The sequence below is a fragment of the Canis aureus genome, chromosome 2 (assembly GCF_053574225.1).
Source record: "Canis aureus isolate CA01 chromosome 2, VMU_Caureus_v.1.0, whole genome shotgun sequence".
NCBI classification, from domain to species: domain Eukaryota; kingdom Metazoa; phylum Chordata; class Mammalia; order Carnivora; family Canidae; genus Canis; species Canis aureus.
The window spans coordinates 88,840,647-88,859,614 of NC_135612.1; the positions used below are offsets into that span (position 1 = coordinate 88,840,647).

Consider the following 18,968-nt stretch of genomic DNA (forward strand, 5'->3'; position numbering starts at 1 on the left):
GTTGTCAAAGATTGCAACAGAATTTCATTTGTGGGTAGAAAGTATTGATGAGCCAAATAACAAGTCAAATGTATTAGTGCTCCTTAACTTACCTAAAGAACTGATTATTTTGAAGCAGGGTAGTTTTCATCCATCCAAAACATCCGATTTATTTTATGTGCCTCCTAAGCATTTGGCAATATAGGACATTAAATTAGTTTTTAAGGGATGTACAAGCATAAAACTGAAATTTTGTGTAAGCTTTGAAATGAAGTGATCATTGAAAGTAGATTTTTCATTACTTTTAAACTACACAGCCTCCAAAGAACTTAAGCATTTTTTTCTCTTTTCACTGGATAATACCTTAGCAGGATGGCTCTTTGGATTTTCATTTTTAATCTTGTACACTATACTTTAGCTAAATTGTGTGTGTGTGTGTGTGTGTGTGTGTATGTGTAGATGGATAGGTAGATAGATAGATAGATAGATAGATAATCTGGCATTTACCTGTATAAGTCTGTCACTAATCTCCTAGAATCAAATGTTAATATGTATGTGTAATGTGTATATATATTTTCATATTTTATATATTCAAGTATAACATCTTAAAAGGAGAAAAATAAGAGGAAAATTGCAATCACAAGATAATTTTTGGTGGGCCAGGAGTAGAGGAGAATTCACTAAGTAGCTCTCTTATAAAAAGCTTTACATTTTTATGTCATAAAAGTGTTTATATATTGGCACTGCCTTTTTTCTTACACTATTTTTTTTTTATCTCCATTAGGTTTCATACACATAGTGAGATATTAGGAATGCATGCAGCTTACCAGAATATCATATAAAGCTAGTAAATATTCTATTGAACCATTTAACTAGTGTCAAAAAAAAAAAAAACTAGTGTTAACTAGTTTTTTTTTTGGAATCTCACTTTACTCTCCAAGGTCAGAAATCAATAGATATTTTAATATTATATGGGGTTTTTTTTGGTATAACATAGGAGGCCCAGGTAAAATTCATTGTGCCTGGGATAAATAATCATAGTACGGAGAAGATAACCCAATAAAAACTAAATAAAGTAAATAATGAGATACAGTAATGAAACCAAACACAATAATGAAACCCTGCTAGTGCTACAAGGAAGAGAAAATGTAAATGTTCACATGTGGAAATCTCTAGCAAGCACAAAGACTACTTGGATAAAACCATTGGATAAGAAGCACAAACAGACTAAAGTAGAATGAACAAATCAGTCTGAAAAAGTGAGTGAAGCAGGCAGCCAAGATGGGACAGTAATAAAATTCTGAGTTGTAAGGATCAAAGATGGCTGTTGAGAAAATGGGAAAACTGAATGGTCTCTGTGATCAGTGTTTGTAGGAAACCCTATAGCACGTTCATGCAAATAGGAAAATGGAGCCTTTTGCTCAGAGCATGTGGAAGCTTTGCCAATGTCAAGAGTTCAATCTAAATGGAAATGATAAGCATAAACTGTTGCTGCCTATTATTTTACAGTAGAGCACCCAATCACCTAGAGGGCACCGTGTCCACAAAACTTGGGCTTTTCTAGAATATATATCCTTGCCACTTGAGAACCACAGGATGAAATTATTGTTAGATACACCATTCCCATATTCACACTCTGAATGTTTATTATTCAGACATAAAAAATAAAATCCCCAACTCATATTATTAGATAATATATAGATGTATTATTTTAAAACCATCATCATCTCTAACATATGGATATATTATTTAAAAAATAAGAGGAGCACACACATTAGTCAATTGCTTAGAGATGGTTGCTTCCTTTCAAAAACGAGGAAGGGAAGCTTTTAAAAGAACATATAAAAGATCTTATCTATAACAGTACATTTCTCAGGTATATAATTTACCTGTTTCATGGAGAATAAAAAGCTACAGAGAACCCATGCTCCAGATAATGGACAAAGAGAAAAGTGGGTATGGAACGTGTTATGGGTGGTATGAACCAAATCCTTTAACATCCTATGAGAAACAGGAGTAAAGAATAAAACTTGCTTTAAAATATTTTAATGTTGGGATGCCTGGGTGGCTCAGCAGTTGAGCGTCTGCCTTTGGCTCAGAGTGTGATCCTGGAGACCCGGGATCAAGTCCCACATGAGGCTCCCTGCATGGGGCCTGCTTCTCCCCCTGCCTGTGTCTCTGCCTCTCTCTGTGTGTCTCTCATAAATAAATAAATAAATAAATAAATAAATAAATAAATAAATAAATAAAATCTTTAAAAATATTTTAATGTTATTTTGCACAGGAATAAACCACAGTGATCCCCATGTTTATTGAGCTTTAAATATGTTTTAAAAGAAGGGTATGTTGCAGAATTTTACCCAAGATTGTATGATATATACTTGCATCTCTTTTATTCATCTATTTTTAAGGGGAACAGCAACATAAAATATATTGTATGAAATATACACTGATAAATGGCATCTACAACCACTTCAGATTATTTGAATGGGGACAATAAGATTTATTTGGAGTTTTCACTAACTTGGATCACATTTTTAAGTAAACCATTTGTTTTAAAGTTGTTCCTTCCTGAAAGCTGATGGATAGTAAACATCATTTTACTTCAGGTCAGGACTATTGCACAGAGTTGATCAAAGGGGATTTTTTCCTGAGAACCGAACTAGACTGCTGGGACTACTGTAACAATACCACAGAAACAGGAACAGAAATTTATTGTCTCACTGTTCTAAAGCCTAGAAGTCCAAGATCAAAACGCCAGCTGGTTGGTTTTCACCGAGGGCTCTCTCCTTGGCTTGCAGGGGGCCACCTTCCTGCTGTGTCCTCACATGGTCTTTCCTCCGTGCCCATCCCTGATGTCTTATCCCTGAGTCCTCATTACATATAAGGACACCAGTCAGGTTAGTCCTCAGGCCTCGGACTTAACCGCCTCTTGAAAGGTTCTGTCTCCAAATATAGTCACATTCTGAGATACTGTGGGTTAGGGCTTCAACATTTGAATTTGGGGGGAGGGGGACACAATTCAGTTCATCACAGGAGCCAAAGGCACATTTACTTAAGGTAACTTGAGAGTCATGATGAACTTGATTGGAGAAACAAAGAGAACTTCTGGTCTCAGCAATATTTTTTAAGCCAGGGTCTCATACTCTCTGAACTTCCCCAGAGTTTAAGGTTAAAAGCCTCCTCGGATGACAGCACTCTGTATGTCCAGCATCCCTCCTGTGGTAATTGTAATTCTACTCAGACGCCATCAAGAAGTTGCTAATGCTCATTGTTTACCAGGTGTATATTTTCATGACAAAAATTGAAAAGTAAACCATTTAGTCAAAACAATTTATGTAGCTCTTGACATAGGATGGAATTAAGTAACATCTCAGGTGAACCAAAAAGGCCATTTTCCTCAGTTGCACCATTTTTCCCCCTCTCAAGTAGAGATCAGGCTCAGGCCTGGACAATGATTTGTTTAGGGGGATTTTATATGATTAAGTGGAAGTAAATATTTCCACATAAAGGAAGGATTCGAGGTGTGTTGATTCTATTCTTCCCCCAAGCTCTTGAATTATGAGTTCTACATTTTGTAATTTTCTGTGATTAAATAAAGGCTTGTCTTTTTTGAAAATCAGGAACATCGTTGGATAATTACTATCATGCTTCCTGCAGGAGAATGGATAGTGTTGTATGTATATGGATAGATTTCCATTTATATTTGGTGCAGATTAGTTTTTCAGGAACCCATTTTATGCTTTGTTACCTGTAACAGTCCAGCAAAGCCTGGGATCTCACACGCCCCATGGCCTTTCTTACTTTGCTTTGTGGAATAGAAAGTCTCTGCTCCAAGTACTTAAGATAGGAGCCTTTCCTCTCTCATCTGTTGACTCTGAGCCAGATGATTCTTTCCAAATTCCTTTCCCATACTTTTAGCACTTAGAGTGATGCCCTTACTCTTCACGTCCAGTTTTCTAGGTTTGGTGTTTATAAAGAAATCAGGAACCGTGGATGCTTATCTCTTCACAGGATGACAGCCCAATGGGTAATTTTATAAGTCACAGGCCTCCACTTCCAAGGATTTGCCTCTATGAACCTAGAGGTGTTATTTTGTGCCTTTGGATTCAACTGTGTGTCTGCAGCCATGTTAAGTCATGGGTTCCCCCAAGGTAGAGAGTCTTTGCTCTTTCCTCTGCCGACTTCAGCACAGCTATAAAATTAAGACCTTCCTGATTACCCCAGGGCTTCATCCTCACTCTTGACTTCAACTTCAAGTACTAACATACTTATTCTCCAGGCAGTGAGGTCTGCCAAACTTCGGTTATCTGTGACCGCTTCCACGATGATTGCCATTTGCACACTTCACCTATACTATTATTTGCTTAGTAGTTTTCTTTAAATCATTATGCTTTGACTTTATTTACTTAGGAAAGCAAGTTTATGTCACTAGCACACATTTAAAAATCTATACTATTGAACCATTAGTGGAAAGTAAATATAAAAATTAATATAATGTGAAGGAAGTGTTACAGAAATTCTTAGAGCTTACTGTGAACTGAGATCTGGCTTAGTACCTTGTAGGTTTACAACAGATCCCCACTGATTCCTTCAGCTAGCATTTGTTGGGAGCCAACATGTTCCATAAAGTAGGAATGATGCAAAAGCCAAGATAAGGTCTATGTGCTTGGAGCTTATGGTCTACTGAGGGAGAGAAACAAAATAGATAAATAAGTTAAATAACTGAGCACTTCCCTCTCCCACCATCAGAAATTAGTAAGTGCCTTAAAAAAAAAAGATACAGGGATAAAGAGTGAAATGTCACAGGTGGCATTATTATTTGTTTTCTGCAATTGAGGAGAGTAAACAAGTATGTTAAGTCACCTACCCACAGTCGTATGAGTAGTAAACAATGGAGCCGAGCTTTCTCCAACTAGTTGGAGTAGACATGGACATCCCATTTACCAGAGAGAATCACATATCGCTCTCATTGTATTAGCCTAAAAAATTTTTTGCTCTTGTCTCATTTTCTGGAAGAAGCCAAAATTACTAAAAGAAATATGTGGAGGACGCCTGGGTGGCTCAGTGGTTGAGCATCTGCCTGTGGCTCAGGGCATCATCCCAGGGCCTGCTTCTCCCTCTGCCTGTGTCTCTGCCTCCCACTCTGTGTCTCTCATGAATAAATAAAATCTTTAAAAAAATTTGGAAAACTTTGCAATCTTTTGCCTTTTTTCTTCTTCTTTGATTTATCTTATGTTTGTCTTACTTTCCAGGTAAGCATGAAAAATAGTAGGCCTCATAAAATAATGCATTCCCATAGGGATAGTTTTGCAGAATATGCAAGTAAATAAAGGAGTCACACATTTCAGCTGGATGAATGCAAGAGCTGAGCGTTAAAGTTATGAATTATGAACTTTGTGATGCTACAGAATAGCATCCTTTTAGCTTTTTGTCATTAACTTTGGTAAATAATGACTACTCTTTGCGTTGTGAATGATGACATCCTGCAAGGCAGTAATTCCACCCTTGAAAGATACAGTTAGGTTCAAACCAGATTATGCTCAAGTATTCCGGAGAGCAAAGGTGCTTTAGCTATGGTATGGAATATTTTTAAGTTTGAGGACAGAGCCCTCTTCTGGCAAATAGGAGCACCTTTTTTCCCCCCTAAATCTATTTTCTGTGTTCTATTCAAATGAAATCATAATACAAAACTTGCCGCGGAAATCAGAATCTTAAAAATCTCAAGTTGGGCGATGGAATATAAATTATCACCGTGTTCCAGTAAGGTGAATTCCTCTCCTAAAATCTCCTAAATTCCTCTCTGAGATGTGACTGGACTGCGTACAATGCTCTAAAAAACAAGATAAAGTGAGTGTGAGTAGAGGCTTAGTATTAAAAATCGTTGCTTATAAATATTTCCAGCATTGATGACATTGGTTTTTCATCCCTAAGTGATTTTGAAAATGTCTTAAGGTCTGGGCTTGCATATCAGGAAGTGGTTGTGCAGCGAGGTCGCTTCCTGAGACTAGGAGCATGGTGCTTACTTTGGATCATCTTCATCTTTCACCCAAGCCTCTCGTCCTGTCTTCCGTCACTCACACCTGATACCTGCTGTCTGGGCCTTCTTCCCCGCCTCCTTTCATTTGCCCCTCCACGTGATGGCTTTGCCTGGAGCCCTTTCCATGAACCTATGCCCTGAGCTTCTTTCCATGGTGGTTTCATCACCAAAAGAACATTCCCATGCTCTTCCCAGGGTTGAATGGATATCGAGACTGAAAATGTGAAGGAATCAACTTTCAGTTCTGGGCTTGCGTTCAAATCAATTTAACTTTAAACCAAACACAAGCTGAATCTGACGTTCATTTTCGCAAGTAATTGTCGAAAAGCAAACATTTGGGCAGATTGCCTTAAAAACTGTTATTTATTTAAATAGAAGGAGTAACAGCATCGGGCTCCCATAATGTGATTCTCTCCCACCCCTGCTTTTTTTTTTTCCTGGTTTTTGTTTTGTTTTTTAAATTTTTTTATTGGAGTTCAATTTGCCAACATTTAGCTTAACACTCAGTGCTCATCCCGCCAAGTGCCCCCCTCTGTACCCATCACCCAGTCACCCCAATCCCCCCACCCACCTCCCCTTCCACTACCCCTTGTTTGTTTCCCAGTTAGGAGTCTCTCATGTTCCATCTCCCTCTCTGATATTTTCACTCATTTTCTCTCCTTTCCCTTTATTCCCCTTCACTAATTTTTATACTCCCCAAATGAATGAGGCCATATAATGTTTGTCCTCCTCCGATTGAGTTATTTCCCTCAGCATAATCCCCTCCAGTTCCATCCACGTTGAAGCAAATGGTGGGTATTCGTCGTTTCTAATGGCTGAGGAATATTCCATTGTATACAGAGACCACAGCTTCTTTATCCATCATCTGTTGATGGACACCGAGGCTCCTTCCACAGTTTGGCTGTTGTGGACATTGCTGCTGTGAACATTAGGGTGCAGGTGTCCCGGCATTTCACTGCATCTGTATCTTTGGCCACCCCTACTTTAAAAGGAAAAGTAAGCACACATAGAATAGCTCCTCTTGCACATAAAAGCAGTGGTCTACACAGACAGAGTTAAAGTTTTTGACTTTCGGGGGTTTTTAGGAAGCTACCTACAAAACTTTTTCAAGTCGGGAAGACGTGAGCTCTCTGTGAAAGGCACATCCAGTTCCTAGACAGATATAGCGAAGACATCACATCGTCGTACATATCCATCCTCCGTGACCCACTTGCTGTGCCTAATAATAATATGGAAATTTAGATTTTTAAAAGAAAATCTAAATTGTGAAACAAGCTGCTGAAAGGGTGGTGACGGGTGGCAGGCTGGCCTGTGAATGGGTGTGTGGCTACCCCCATCTAGTGGTCGTGTGTGGAGCGCAGGACGGAAGCTTTCCAGCCAGAGGGAGCCCTTTCATTATTAGTTCCTAAAATAAATGGTTAGCTCAGAGGAAATATTGCAAAAGTCGTTTCTTTCTCTTTTTTAATTTTTTTAAATTTTTGTTGTTTTTAAAAGATGTTATTTATTTATTTATTCACGAGAGACACATAAGAGAGGCAGAGACACAGGCTGAGGGAGAAGCGGGCTCCATGCAGGGAGCCCAATGCAGGACTCGATCCCAGGACCCTGAGCCAAAGGCAGGTGCTTAACCACTGAGCCCCCCAGGTGTCCTATCTTTCTCTTTTTTAAAATTAAAGTTCAAAAGGTACATTCTTTCAAAAAGTAAATGAGAATTTATGCTAAGCCAGGATGGATTTGGATTTAACATTTCTCATAGTACTACAGGTCATGATTTGTCATCTCCTGGAGTCACTTCCTCGGTGAAGCCCTCCCGATTCCTCCAGCACAGCCAGTCATTCCCTGTTCTTGGCTGTCATTGTATGGGATTCCTCTGGGGGTAACACAACCAGGGAGAAAATCCTGAGCTTAGGAACCAATGGGTCAGCAGGTTGTAATATCTGCTACAGCTCTGTGACCACAGGCAAGCTCCTGACTCCTCTGAACTTCCGCTACTTTGTTTGCTACAATGATGAAGATGCGACCTTATCCACGGTAACGGGTTGCCGTGAAGATGCCAAGGGCTTGTGTGAGGTGGGGAGGGGTGGTAACCATCCATGAGTGGTAGCTCTTTTGTGGTGACTTTTGCACTCACTCTTACTAAAGAACTAAGACACCAGTATTTGTGGGGCTTTTCCTCCAAACCAGCTGTGTGGTCATTGAGGGAAGAAGCTGCTTTAGTCTTTTTTTTATATCTCGGGTGTCGAGTCACATGCCTGGCACAGGGTAGGTGTTGTAGAGTGAATGCATCTGGTTCCATCTTGCAAAGGAGGATGTGGTTTCTGGAGCTTAGGGGCTGGGGCTGAGGCTGCTTTGTATTCCTCACAATTCCTAGCATAGAGCTTTGAGTAGTTAATTAGTACATGAATGATGTGTCTTTGATTGACATGGCAAAAACTGTGCGCCTTCCACATTGTCATTCGGCTAATTAACTGAGTTCCACTTCAGCCTGTATTCAACAGCACTCTGTTTTTTTTTTTTTTCCATCATTTCTCTTAAAATTTCATCTCCTTATTTATATAGTAAGTTACTTAATCATCACTAATAGGATTACTCTTAGATTGATGTGAAATTCATCAGTGAAAACTGATAATGGGGACGCCTGGGTGGCTCAGCGATTGCGCATCTGCATTTGGCTCAGGGTGTGACCTCGGGGTCCCTGAATCAAGTCCCACGTCGGGTCCCCGCAGGGAGCCTGCTTCTCCCTCTGCCTGCGTCTCTGCCTCTCTCTGTGTCTCTCAAGAATAAATAAATAAAATCTTAAGAAAAAATAAAGAAAACAGAAAATAGAGTTTTTGTTGTTTTTAGGGGGGGTTTGGCTGCTTTGGTCCCCAGATTTTGAAATGTCCTGTGTGGTTTATGCCAAAGGGTGAATGTGTCCCAGTAGATATTAGACCGACAGGGCCTGCTGTCGCCTTCTGGGGCTTCACTCTAAATTTCTTTTGGGGAATCTGTAGGTGGCCTGCCTTCGAACCCATAGATTTGTTTTCTCCTTTGCTCCTTTGCTGTCTGTCCCACCCGGAGTAGGAGACGTGATCTGAAGGAAGTTCCCGTGGCACAGTTGGTGAGTGAGTCCTTCCCTGTCTTTGAAAGTGGAATTCTAAAATTCAGTATAAGAATGAAGAAGGAGGGGATTGTGTCGAAGTTTGTGGCCCAGCTCAGGGCATTGTCAGCAGCAGAAACCCCGCTTCCTGACAACCTGCATGCCCTGCTGAACAGCCGTGATGCTCCACAGGGACCCCTCCTCATTACTCATTTCTTCTCTGTCGCTTTACAAGTCATACTTGTCAGAGTTGCCTAGGGCTTGTCAGGTAAATAAGCAACCTCTGGTTATTTAGGGATTCTGTGGGAAGCAGGTACTATAAACTCAGAGTCCAGCCTTTAATATTTCGAGCTTGGCTTTCTTTTGGAAATGCTTTGGAGTATCAGACACTGCGAAGACGCAGGACACAAGGGCCTTACGTTTCTGACACCAGCGGATACGTCATCTCAGCAAAGCACAGAGTCTTAGAAGCTGATTTGCTGAGGCTTTGAAGTTGTACAGTGAATGCACCTCTGTTAACGAAATTGGGACGCTAAGAGTTAGCTGTAGAGCAGAAAGTGATGCTAATCATTAACCTTCATTCCTGGCATCCGGCTGTGCAGGCTTAAACTCCAATGCGGCTGCTCCTCAGCTTGGACAGCTGCTTAACCTCCCCACATCTCATCTCATGGGAATAATCAAAGTTCGTAAGTCCTCCAGTCATTGTTCCCTGAGAGCAGAACTTGGCAACAGTGGGCATTCAGTAAATGGTCTGGTGCCATCCGTATTGGTAGCAGGGATGAAGTTTTGGAATATAGGCGAGGTCCAGAGCTGATGACCAAGGAAGAAGCCTTGAGATGTCTTTGGTGCAAAATGGTGGTTTTATTAAAGCCCGGGGACAGGACCCATGGGCAGGAAGAGCTGCTGCCCCAGGCCTGTGAGGGGTGACTGATTTTATACCCGGGAGTTGGGAGGGGTTTGAGGATAGCTGCTCTCTAAGGGATTTTGGAAGCAAGGTTTCCAGGACCTTGAGGGGCTGGCTCTTGTCGGGAATAGGCCACTTATTACCATCTAATAAAATGAGTCATGAGACCCTTCAGATGTATATCATGGGCTATGTGTTGGGGGGTGATTGCCAACATGTACCTCGGGGGTTTAGAGATGGAGGGAATTTTCTAAAGGGAATATTGTATGTTAAAGTAGACTTACAGGCTCTTGGGGGGCAGCTAAGAATGACTTCTGTCCTTAGTGAAGTATGAACATCGAGGCGGTTGAGTCTGTAGAGGAAAGTCCCTCTGCCTGTTTCGAGGACTTGTCCATGTGCTCCCCCAGGCTCGTGCCTTGTCTTCAGCTAGCCCTGGTCCCCCAACAGTAGAAGCATTCCAGTTTGCATTAATAACCGTATTATGATCATCAGAGGTTTTCCTCCTTCCTTCAGTTGTATGGTCATGATTGGTTTGACCCACGCTGAGCGTCCAGTAACACTGATGAGGGAACAGAAGGCTAGCTGAGGACAAACCACAAGCTGACACCCCACAAATGACCCCACCCACCTACCCGGTGGGATGTGTGTGACATTCCTCAGACACTCTTGGCTGCCCTAAAGCTAAGGGAAAGGAAAAACAAATAGTTAATTTATTGAGATTATAGTCCTGTAGACATGAGTCTCCCTCAGGTTACCAAACATCTTAGTGATTTACAAGAAAAAAGCATTCTTGTCAATAACCTAACTTCCAGAAGGCACCTCCCAACTATCTTAATGTCAATGCTTTACTAGAGGAATGAACAACCTTAACTTTCAGAAAGACGAGGCCTCCAGTATCTTGTAGGTCCTCCGTAGCATATGAAATTTCTTTAAAAATCTCCCTTTTCCTTATCTCCTTCAACTCCCGGGATATAATGAGCTGCCCCTCACAACCCTGGGGCAGCAGTCCTGTCTTCGTGCTTTAATAAAACCACCATTTTGTACCAAAGACATCTCAAGAATTCTTTCTTGGTCGTCAGCTCCGGACCCCATCCCATCAAACCTCACCTACATTCCAAAACTACATCAGCAGGACTCCTTGACCCCTGCCCCTCCATGAAGAGTCTTTCACGGGATTCCTCTATTGCCCAAAACGGTTGCCACCAGGGAGGAAGAAAGATGGGAGCGGAGGCCATGGCAACGGTTGATGAGGCAACTTGCCTTGTTCAACATTCCTTCGGATTTTCAAGGAATCCTCCAAGAGGGCTGGCTTTTCATGAGGTTAAAGGCCCTGTCACCACAGGTAAGACCTTCAGCTGTAGAAATATTGTTAGATGTTAGTTAATATGTGTTAGGTGATGGTCATTCCCATTAACAATGTGCTTGGCCCCCGCTGAGCACATGCTAAATGAGTTAGAAGATTACGTTGTTTAACACAGATAACATTTGTATGAAGAGATGATTATTTGTTGATGAGGCAGTGGGTTCCGTGAGCTTTTGTAAAATGCCCAAAGTCATTATAATAATGACTTATCATGATAATGGTAAGTATCAAAGACAAAACTCAAATCCAGGTTTATTTGTATCTCAAATCTATAAAATATTTGAAAATAAATCACTGGCCCATGAGGCACTGTGATGTAGTGAGAAGGGTTCTGAATGGGTAGAACCAGAGAATATTCCAGAGCTCACCATGTCCAGAGGCTCATTTCATGCTCACAGGGAGTCATTATTATTAACCTCATCGTACAGGTGGAGAAACCCAAGCACAAGGGATGAAGTGGCTTAGCCCAGGTCTCGTGGTTAGCGAGAAGTGGCACCAAGATTCAGGCCCAGGCTGGCTCTGTCGTCTTCACAATGTTGATGACCAGTCAAAGACCCGGGTTCCAGTCTTAGCAGGGGCACTTACTAGTAGGCAGTTGCTGGCCAACTGCTTGATAAAGCCAGGTCTCGGTTTCTTCCTTCGTAAGTTGATGATCTTATTTGTTCTATCCTCTTTATAAGCTGTCCGTGAGAAAGAAAACATGTTCATTCCAGTGTTTTCTAGATTTATAAGGCCAATGAAGTATAACCACTTATTACTGTTATTCTTAATCCTTGACAGTATACAAATTGATGCAATATACATAAAAATACATGTTTACAGAATAAACCTATTACTGTTTCTATAATCCCTCACTAAATAAATAAGTCAAAAACACACAAATGAATGTATAATAAATGTATAACATAGAGTCCCCTTCTTTGTTTTAAGCTTTGAGGTGAGCAAAACAAGTATACTATGAATTTGACCTCCTTAAAACGTATGGCGAGTAATTTTAGTAGTAGATGAAAAGCTTTACAATGGATGTAAAGGTTCATAGAACACGCTTATAAGACAATCAGAGCTTCAATATGTTTTTGTGGAAGAAATACGTATTTAATGCTTTTTACTTTTAGTCTTAATGCTGACCAAATGCATTGTTGTTCTTTGTCACTTCTTGCTGGGATGGAGTCATCTCAGGGCACCTAAAGATGGATTTGATACAAACTGTGCATCTTCTGCCCTGAACTGCATGGTATATGTGGCAGTTAATTTATTGCAAAGTTATAAATAAAAAAGACAGTAAGAGACAATGATGCATTGAAGTCGATGCTAGATTCCCCAGTCCCACGCTCTGCTCTGCCTTTGGCCTGAGCGATGAGATTACCCTGGACAAACCAGAGAAGTATTTGCAGAGATGCAGACAGTTATCCAGCGTTTCTTACTGCGGTCTAGCGGGGTGTGCAGCCAGCACACACAGCAGGAATCACCTCTCCCCCGTTCGGTGAAAGGATGATGCACCCTCACCGCTTGTGGCTTCAGGGGTCAGAGCCCAGGCTTCAGTTTGTTTGGATTTTCCTTGTGCTTACAATATTTCTGCTCTCAGCCCCCTCAGTCCTGGGCACCCCCCTTCATTTCATCGGTACTTCTTAAACCCGGTTTAAACACAATTGGGTGACAGCAACATAAAGATGAAATACTTTGTGGTTTTTAGCCTTGGGAAGGCAGGAGGAAGGAATAAGGCAAAGACAGAAGCAAGGAAGCAACAGAGACATAGATTTTAAGGAACACCTGCTAGGTGGCAGATGGCAACTGGCATTGCTTAATGCAAGAACTCTTTTTATCCTCATAAGAACTCACAAGGTAGATGTCATAATCCTTTTGTGCCGATGTGGATAGGAGGATGATGAAGGTTGGCACTCATACAGTCACTTGGTGATCCTGTATCATCTTTGATTGTCTCGGTTCGCAGTTTATCATGTCCTGACCATCCAGACAAGCTTGATGTGAGTGAGCACTGTTGGTTACAAGTAATAGAAACTCATTTCTTTCTTTCTTTTTTTTTTTTTAAGATTTTATCTATTTATTAGAGAGAGCATGTGTGTATGAGAGAGTGAGAGAGAGCATGTGCACATGAGCAGGGGGAGGGGCAGAGGGAGAAGCAGACTCCCAGCTGAGCAGGGAGCTCAGCTCCGGACCTCATCCCACCATGGGCACCTAAGGACCATGACTTGAGCTGAAGGTAGACACTTAACCAACCGAGCCACCCAGGTGCCCCTAGGCACCCACTTCTAACTGGGTTAAGAGACAAGACATCACGGATGCTGTTGTCTCACACAACAGGGAAGTCCGGGGTTACAGCTGGCCTGCGGCTCCCATGGCTCTCCTGAACTCCGTCTCTCAGGCTTTGTGTTTTTACATTTGGCCTCATTGGATAGGTGGGTTCCTTCATGTGGTAATGGAAGAACTTAACTATCGACACTTCTATGCTTAGGTCATCTCGATGTAACAAATGGAAAAGAAAATAGGAACCCCAGAGGAATTTTGTGTCTCTTCTCACAAGCAGAATTTACGCTGCTTCCTTTTGAGCTCAGCCATGGCAGATGACTTGCTTTGACCAAAGAAGTAGAGTGTTTCTCCAGTGTATGGTTTATGGTGCTCTTTTCTTCTTTTTTCCCTTCCCTTCCCTTCCCTTCCCTTCCCTTCCCTTCCCTTCCCTTCCCTTCCCTTCCCTTCCCTTGCCTCCCTCCTCCCTCCCTCCTCCCCTCCCCTCCCCTCCCCTCCCCTCCCCTCCCCTCTCCTCTCCTCTCCTCTCCTCTCCTCTCCTCTCCTCTCCTCTCCTCTTTTCTTTCTCTTCTCTTCTTCTCTTCTCTTCTCTTCTCCTCTTCTCTTCTCTTCTTTCTCTTCTCTTCTTCTCTTCTCTTTTCTCTCTTCTCTTCTTTCTCTTCTCTTCTCTTCTCTTCTCTTCTCTTCTCTTCTCTTCTCTTCTCCTCTCCTCTCCTCTCCTCTCCTCTCCTCTCCTCTCCTCTCCTCTCCTCTTTTCTTTCTCTTCTCTTCTTCTCTTCTCTTCTCCTCTTCTCTTCTCTTCTCTTCTTTCTCTTCTCTTCTTCTCTTCTCTTTTCTCTCTTCTCTTCTTTCTCTTCTCTTCTCTTCTTTCTCTTCTCTTCTTCTCTTCTCTTTTCTCTCTTCTCTTCTTTCTCTTCTCTTCTCTTCTCTTCTCTTCTCTTCTCTTCTCTTCTCTTCTCTTCTCTTCTCTTCTCTTCTCTTCTCTTCTCCTCTCCTCTCCTCTCCTCTCCTCTCCTCTCCTCTCCTCTCCTCTCCTCTCCTCTTCTTTTCTTTTCCTTTTTCCCCACTCTGGGATCAGGGAAGCATATGCAACTTCTTCCATCCAGGCTTCTAAGGGGCTGCAGTAAGCAGAGTCTCCATGTTGACTGTGATGGAGGTGTCACGTGAGGGAAAACCATACTTTGCTGGTTTAAGCTGCTCTGATTTTCTGGTTTGTTCTTACCATGACATAACTTAGCCTTCCCTGGCTGGTGGTAGACTATGGAAGGATATTGGTCTCTGCAGCTCCGGTCTTATGCCTGTCCTTTATATATTGACTGTGGCCAGGTATGTGTTATATATACTATGAGAAACCAAGCTGAGTCAGGATACCAGTTCCTTGGCTAGATTTGGGATACTGTGATTGGCCTGCCCTTCCCAGCACATCACCGGTGAGGAGGGACAATTCCTGATGGACATGATGGCATACAGGTAAATGTCTATAAAAATGCAAACCCTGGATACTCTAATTGGCACCAGATTTTTTTTTATTAGAGTTTTTATATATGAATTTATATCTGGGATTATTGCATTAAATACCTGCTTCCTCTAGTGGAATATCAGCTCTCAGAAGATAGCTCTGCAGTTATATGCCCAATGCTCAGTATGGTGCTTGGTGCAGAATCAACACTGAATATCGAATGAATAAATACATTAAAAAATGAATAATTAGTAGTGGCTGGAAAACATGCAAATTTTCTTTCAGATTTTAAAGTATGGTACCTCTCCAATATAGTTTCAGCTCTGGAGGTTGTCATGGGAAGTGTTGTAATGGGAAGGCAAGAGGATTAATGAGAAGATCAGAAATTTAGGAGACAGATGGTTTTGGGAACACATCTTGTGCAAGGATCCTGCACAAGTTAACCATTTAGATCGTCAACTTCTCATCTGTAAAATTGGGTTAATAACACCTTTTTCATAGAGTTGTGAGAAAGAAATGACAGAGAAAACATAGAGCTCTTAGTAACTAATGTGACCTAGTGACTAAGAACTTAGTGACTAATGAATGGATAAATACAATTTGATACATCCATGTGATTGAGTATTCTTTGGCAATAAAAGGGAATGAGATTCTGATTCATTCTATAACTGTGATGAACTTTCTGCTACATTAAGGAATCTGGACACAAAAGGCTACGTGTTTTTTTGGTTCCATGTGTATGAAGTGTCCAAAACAAGCAAATCCATAGAGTTGGAAAGTAGATTAGTGCTTACATAGGGCTTGGAGAGGGGAAGGTTAGGATGATAGGTAATTGCTGTGGGGGATTTTTCTGAATGATAAAAATATTCTAAAATTTATTATGATGAGAGTTGCACAGCCCTGTGTATATACTAAAATCCAATGAATGGGACACCAAAAAATGGTCAGTTTCCATGGGATAGGAACTGTATTTCAGTAAAGCTGCTACTAACAACACCAAAGGTCTCTGGGTAAGTGCTCTGGTGCATCCGTTTTTGTTTTGTTTTGTTTTGTTTTGTTTTGTTTTTAACAAGCTCTCCAACTGATTCTGATACATGGTAGGAATTGAACACTGCAAATTTAGATGACCAAATTAATCCAACTCCACTGTTGTGCAAACATACAGTTTAAATGACCCGTTGTTAGGGAGGGGTGGAGTGGGAGTGGGGGCAGTCAATAATGGATCTTTATAGTTCCCAAGCAACTTTATTCCTGCTTTACATTCAGCTGAGTTAGCTTAAAAGACCATTTGGATGCAAGAAATGACACTTGGTCATGAAGGGTTGGGAATTATTAAATTAACATCAACTCAACGTTGACTCCGAGATAGTTGATCAAATTTACTCTGGTAAAGAGTAAAGAAGAAACTAAATTTAGGACACGATCACGATAAGATAAATGAAAATGCTGCTGTGGGAAGGAGCCAGCAGTTGTACTTGTTGATGATAAATTCTCCATTTCCATTTGACGTGGTTGGATTTCCATCAGATTGTTCCAAATGAAAATGTATGGGGATACAGGGTTTAGCTTAATCATTACATCCTTGAGGTTTTTGACATCTCCTTATAATTTGCGTCTTACATTAAAAAATACGTCATGTTGTGTGGTTTCCAGAAGACATTCCGGGCAGACGTTTCAGTGTTCGGCAGGTTGACCTCTTAGAATATTGGGACACTGAAGACATTACTGACTTCCACAGCGTCTTTAAAAATAACTCTTCATTTTTATTTAAAATATAAACATCTATTTTTCAAAAATCAGCAAATTTTCTGTAAGTTTTCTTTAAAAATAACTCTTCATTTTTATTTAAAATATAAACATCTATTTTTCAAAAATCAGCAAATTTTCTGTAAGTTTAAGATGAAAGTTTGTGGTCATTTGAAAGGTTTTTAAGTTGCTATTATATATGCAATGGTAGGGTACAGAATTTGTTGGAGTCATGGTATGTTTGTTTTTGAGATTCAATTTATTTCTTTAGCAGACTCCCCGTTAAGCAGGGAGCCCAACGCGGGGCTGATTCCAGGACCCTGAGGTCATGACCGGACCTGAAGTCAGACACTTAACCAACCACTTAACCACGCAGTGGCTTTTATATGCATTTAGAGCTTTGGATAAATACATAAAGTTCATTATGAGAAGCAACAGCCTCTTCTCCCAGTGCTTTCAACATATTGTCTCTTTGGTCACGTGGTGTAGTTCTGCTGTTACTACTTGTCTGGTCTTGAATGTTATCTCTTGAATTACCTCGGTGGAAGATAGGAATTTAGCTCTTTACCTACGCCTCCAATATGTGCATTTATAATACTTTCATATTTCTACTATAACTTTGTTTTGGATAAACAAATTTTCAGTGTTTACATTATTATGGTTGTAAACACTGATATCTGAACCTATATAATTATACTTGTGTTTCCTGCCTGTTACATCCTTTCCTTTTTTTCTGAAGATGTCTCCTATTTTTGGTTTGTTTTAGTTTTATATGCGTTTGATATTAATTCATCTTTAAACTCTCTGTCAGTTTTCTAACTACTCTTTCAAAGTGATCAAACACTTCACATTTTCTTTTATCAATTTCACCTTTTTGGAGCTATCTTTCAAAGAATTTTTCATCCACATTTATTCGCATTTAGTTCTGTTATAAAGGTTGATCCTGCACTTCCCTTTGCCTCTCTCTTGTGTTGGATTCCTATTTCTTGGATTTCTCTCTTTTTGCATTTGTCTGACTCTTTTAATTTGAATCAATTATAATGTAACAGGAATTTTCCAAGATAGGGCTGAGAGGTACCCTCACTGTTTCCCCCAGTTGTTACATTTTATGTAACTTCAGCAAAATATTAAAACCAGGAAACTGACATTGTAATGATGTGAACATGTAGTTCCCTGTCACTTTATTACAGGTGTAGATTCACGTAACCACCATCACCATTACGATCCCTAATGATTCCATCCCAACAGGATATTTAGTGAAGGATTTCCTTCAGGAGGCTTTTGTGAATGGGTACTCGGGACTTAGTGTTGTCAATTTTTAGACTTTCTACCTTCTTACTTTCTGATAGTCTGAATGTTTATAGGATTCTGGATCTGAAAGCAGATATGCTGCAAAATTGAAAGAAGCTATGCTTTAGGACCTTTCATATGCATGGGTCACTTTCAAGACCCTTGTGTCTAATTTTGTGTTTATAATTTTGAATTATTTTTCTTAAAGAGAACCTTCCCAAATTATGTAAGCTTCAGAGCCTCATACAACATTGATTTTCCCTGGCTTACACAGAAATCTTGTTCCTTAGAAATGTAAAGAGACTTCAAACTCTCTAGTTTCTAGCCTTAGTGAAGCCTATTTGCATTTTGATGCTTGGTTGTCTGTGTTCAAGTCTATTTTCCCCATCTCTGAGGATTTTCTTTTATTTCCTGTATTTTCACATTTCGTGACCATGTTTCTCAATGGAGGTCCAGTTTCATCATTTTGTTGTACTTTGCTCTACTTTGAATCTAGGACTTCATATCTTTTATATCTTGGGAAGTCCTACTGGATTATTTCTTATTTATTTTCCTCTTTTATTTTTTTTTCTATTTTCTGGAACTCCTACTCAAATATCATCTCTCTTCATCTCATCCTTTAATTTTCTTACCTTTCTTTGTATCCTATTCATCATCTCATTCACTTCCTAAGATTTATTCAGTTCTGTCTTCTAATACTTCCACTGAGTTTTCCTTCTACTTTCATAGTAATTTTAATTGAATTTTATCTTATGGTTTTCCCTTTTTATAATAGCATGTTCCTGTTTGAAAAAGTTCTCTTATTTGACGAATATTTTTGTAGATTCCATCTCTGCATAATTT

The 18,968-nt window shown here is 40.4% G+C and overlaps 1 protein-coding gene and 2 long non-coding RNA genes across 15 annotated transcripts in view; 2 read left to right on the forward strand and 1 right to left on the reverse strand.

Moving 5' to 3' along the window:
* LOC144303271 (uncharacterized) overlaps positions 1–11,892 on the reverse strand; it is a 28,302-nt gene extending 16,410 nt beyond the window's left edge. The window contains exons 1-3 of one of the 2 annotated variants that reach the window (XR_013370327.1): positions 11,734–11,883; positions 11,110–11,357; positions 10,287–10,561 (exon numbers count right to left, since the gene is read on the reverse strand). This is a non-coding gene — a long non-coding RNA (uncharacterized LOC144303271). Of the gene's footprint in view, positions 1–10,286; positions 11,358–11,733 lie in introns of both variants that reach the window. The other variant, XR_013370326.1, reaches the window with a different exon arrangement.
* The window catches only part of KCNIP4 (potassium voltage-gated channel interacting protein 4), a 1,117,936-nt gene that overhangs the window by 146,589 nt on the left and 952,379 nt on the right, over positions 1–18,968 (forward strand). The window lies entirely within an intron of this gene.
* LOC144303248 (uncharacterized) overlaps positions 10,658–18,968 on the forward strand; it is a 55,559-nt gene continuing 47,248 nt past the window's right edge. For 2 of the 11 annotated variants that reach the window (XR_013370316.1, XR_013370314.1), the window contains exon 1: positions 11,723–12,006. This is a non-coding gene — a long non-coding RNA (uncharacterized LOC144303248). Of the gene's footprint in view, positions 11,345–11,722; positions 12,007–13,214; positions 13,351–18,968 lie in introns of those variants that run through there. The other 9 variants (XR_013370319.1, XR_013370325.1, XR_013370324.1 and 6 more) reach the window with 9 other exon arrangements.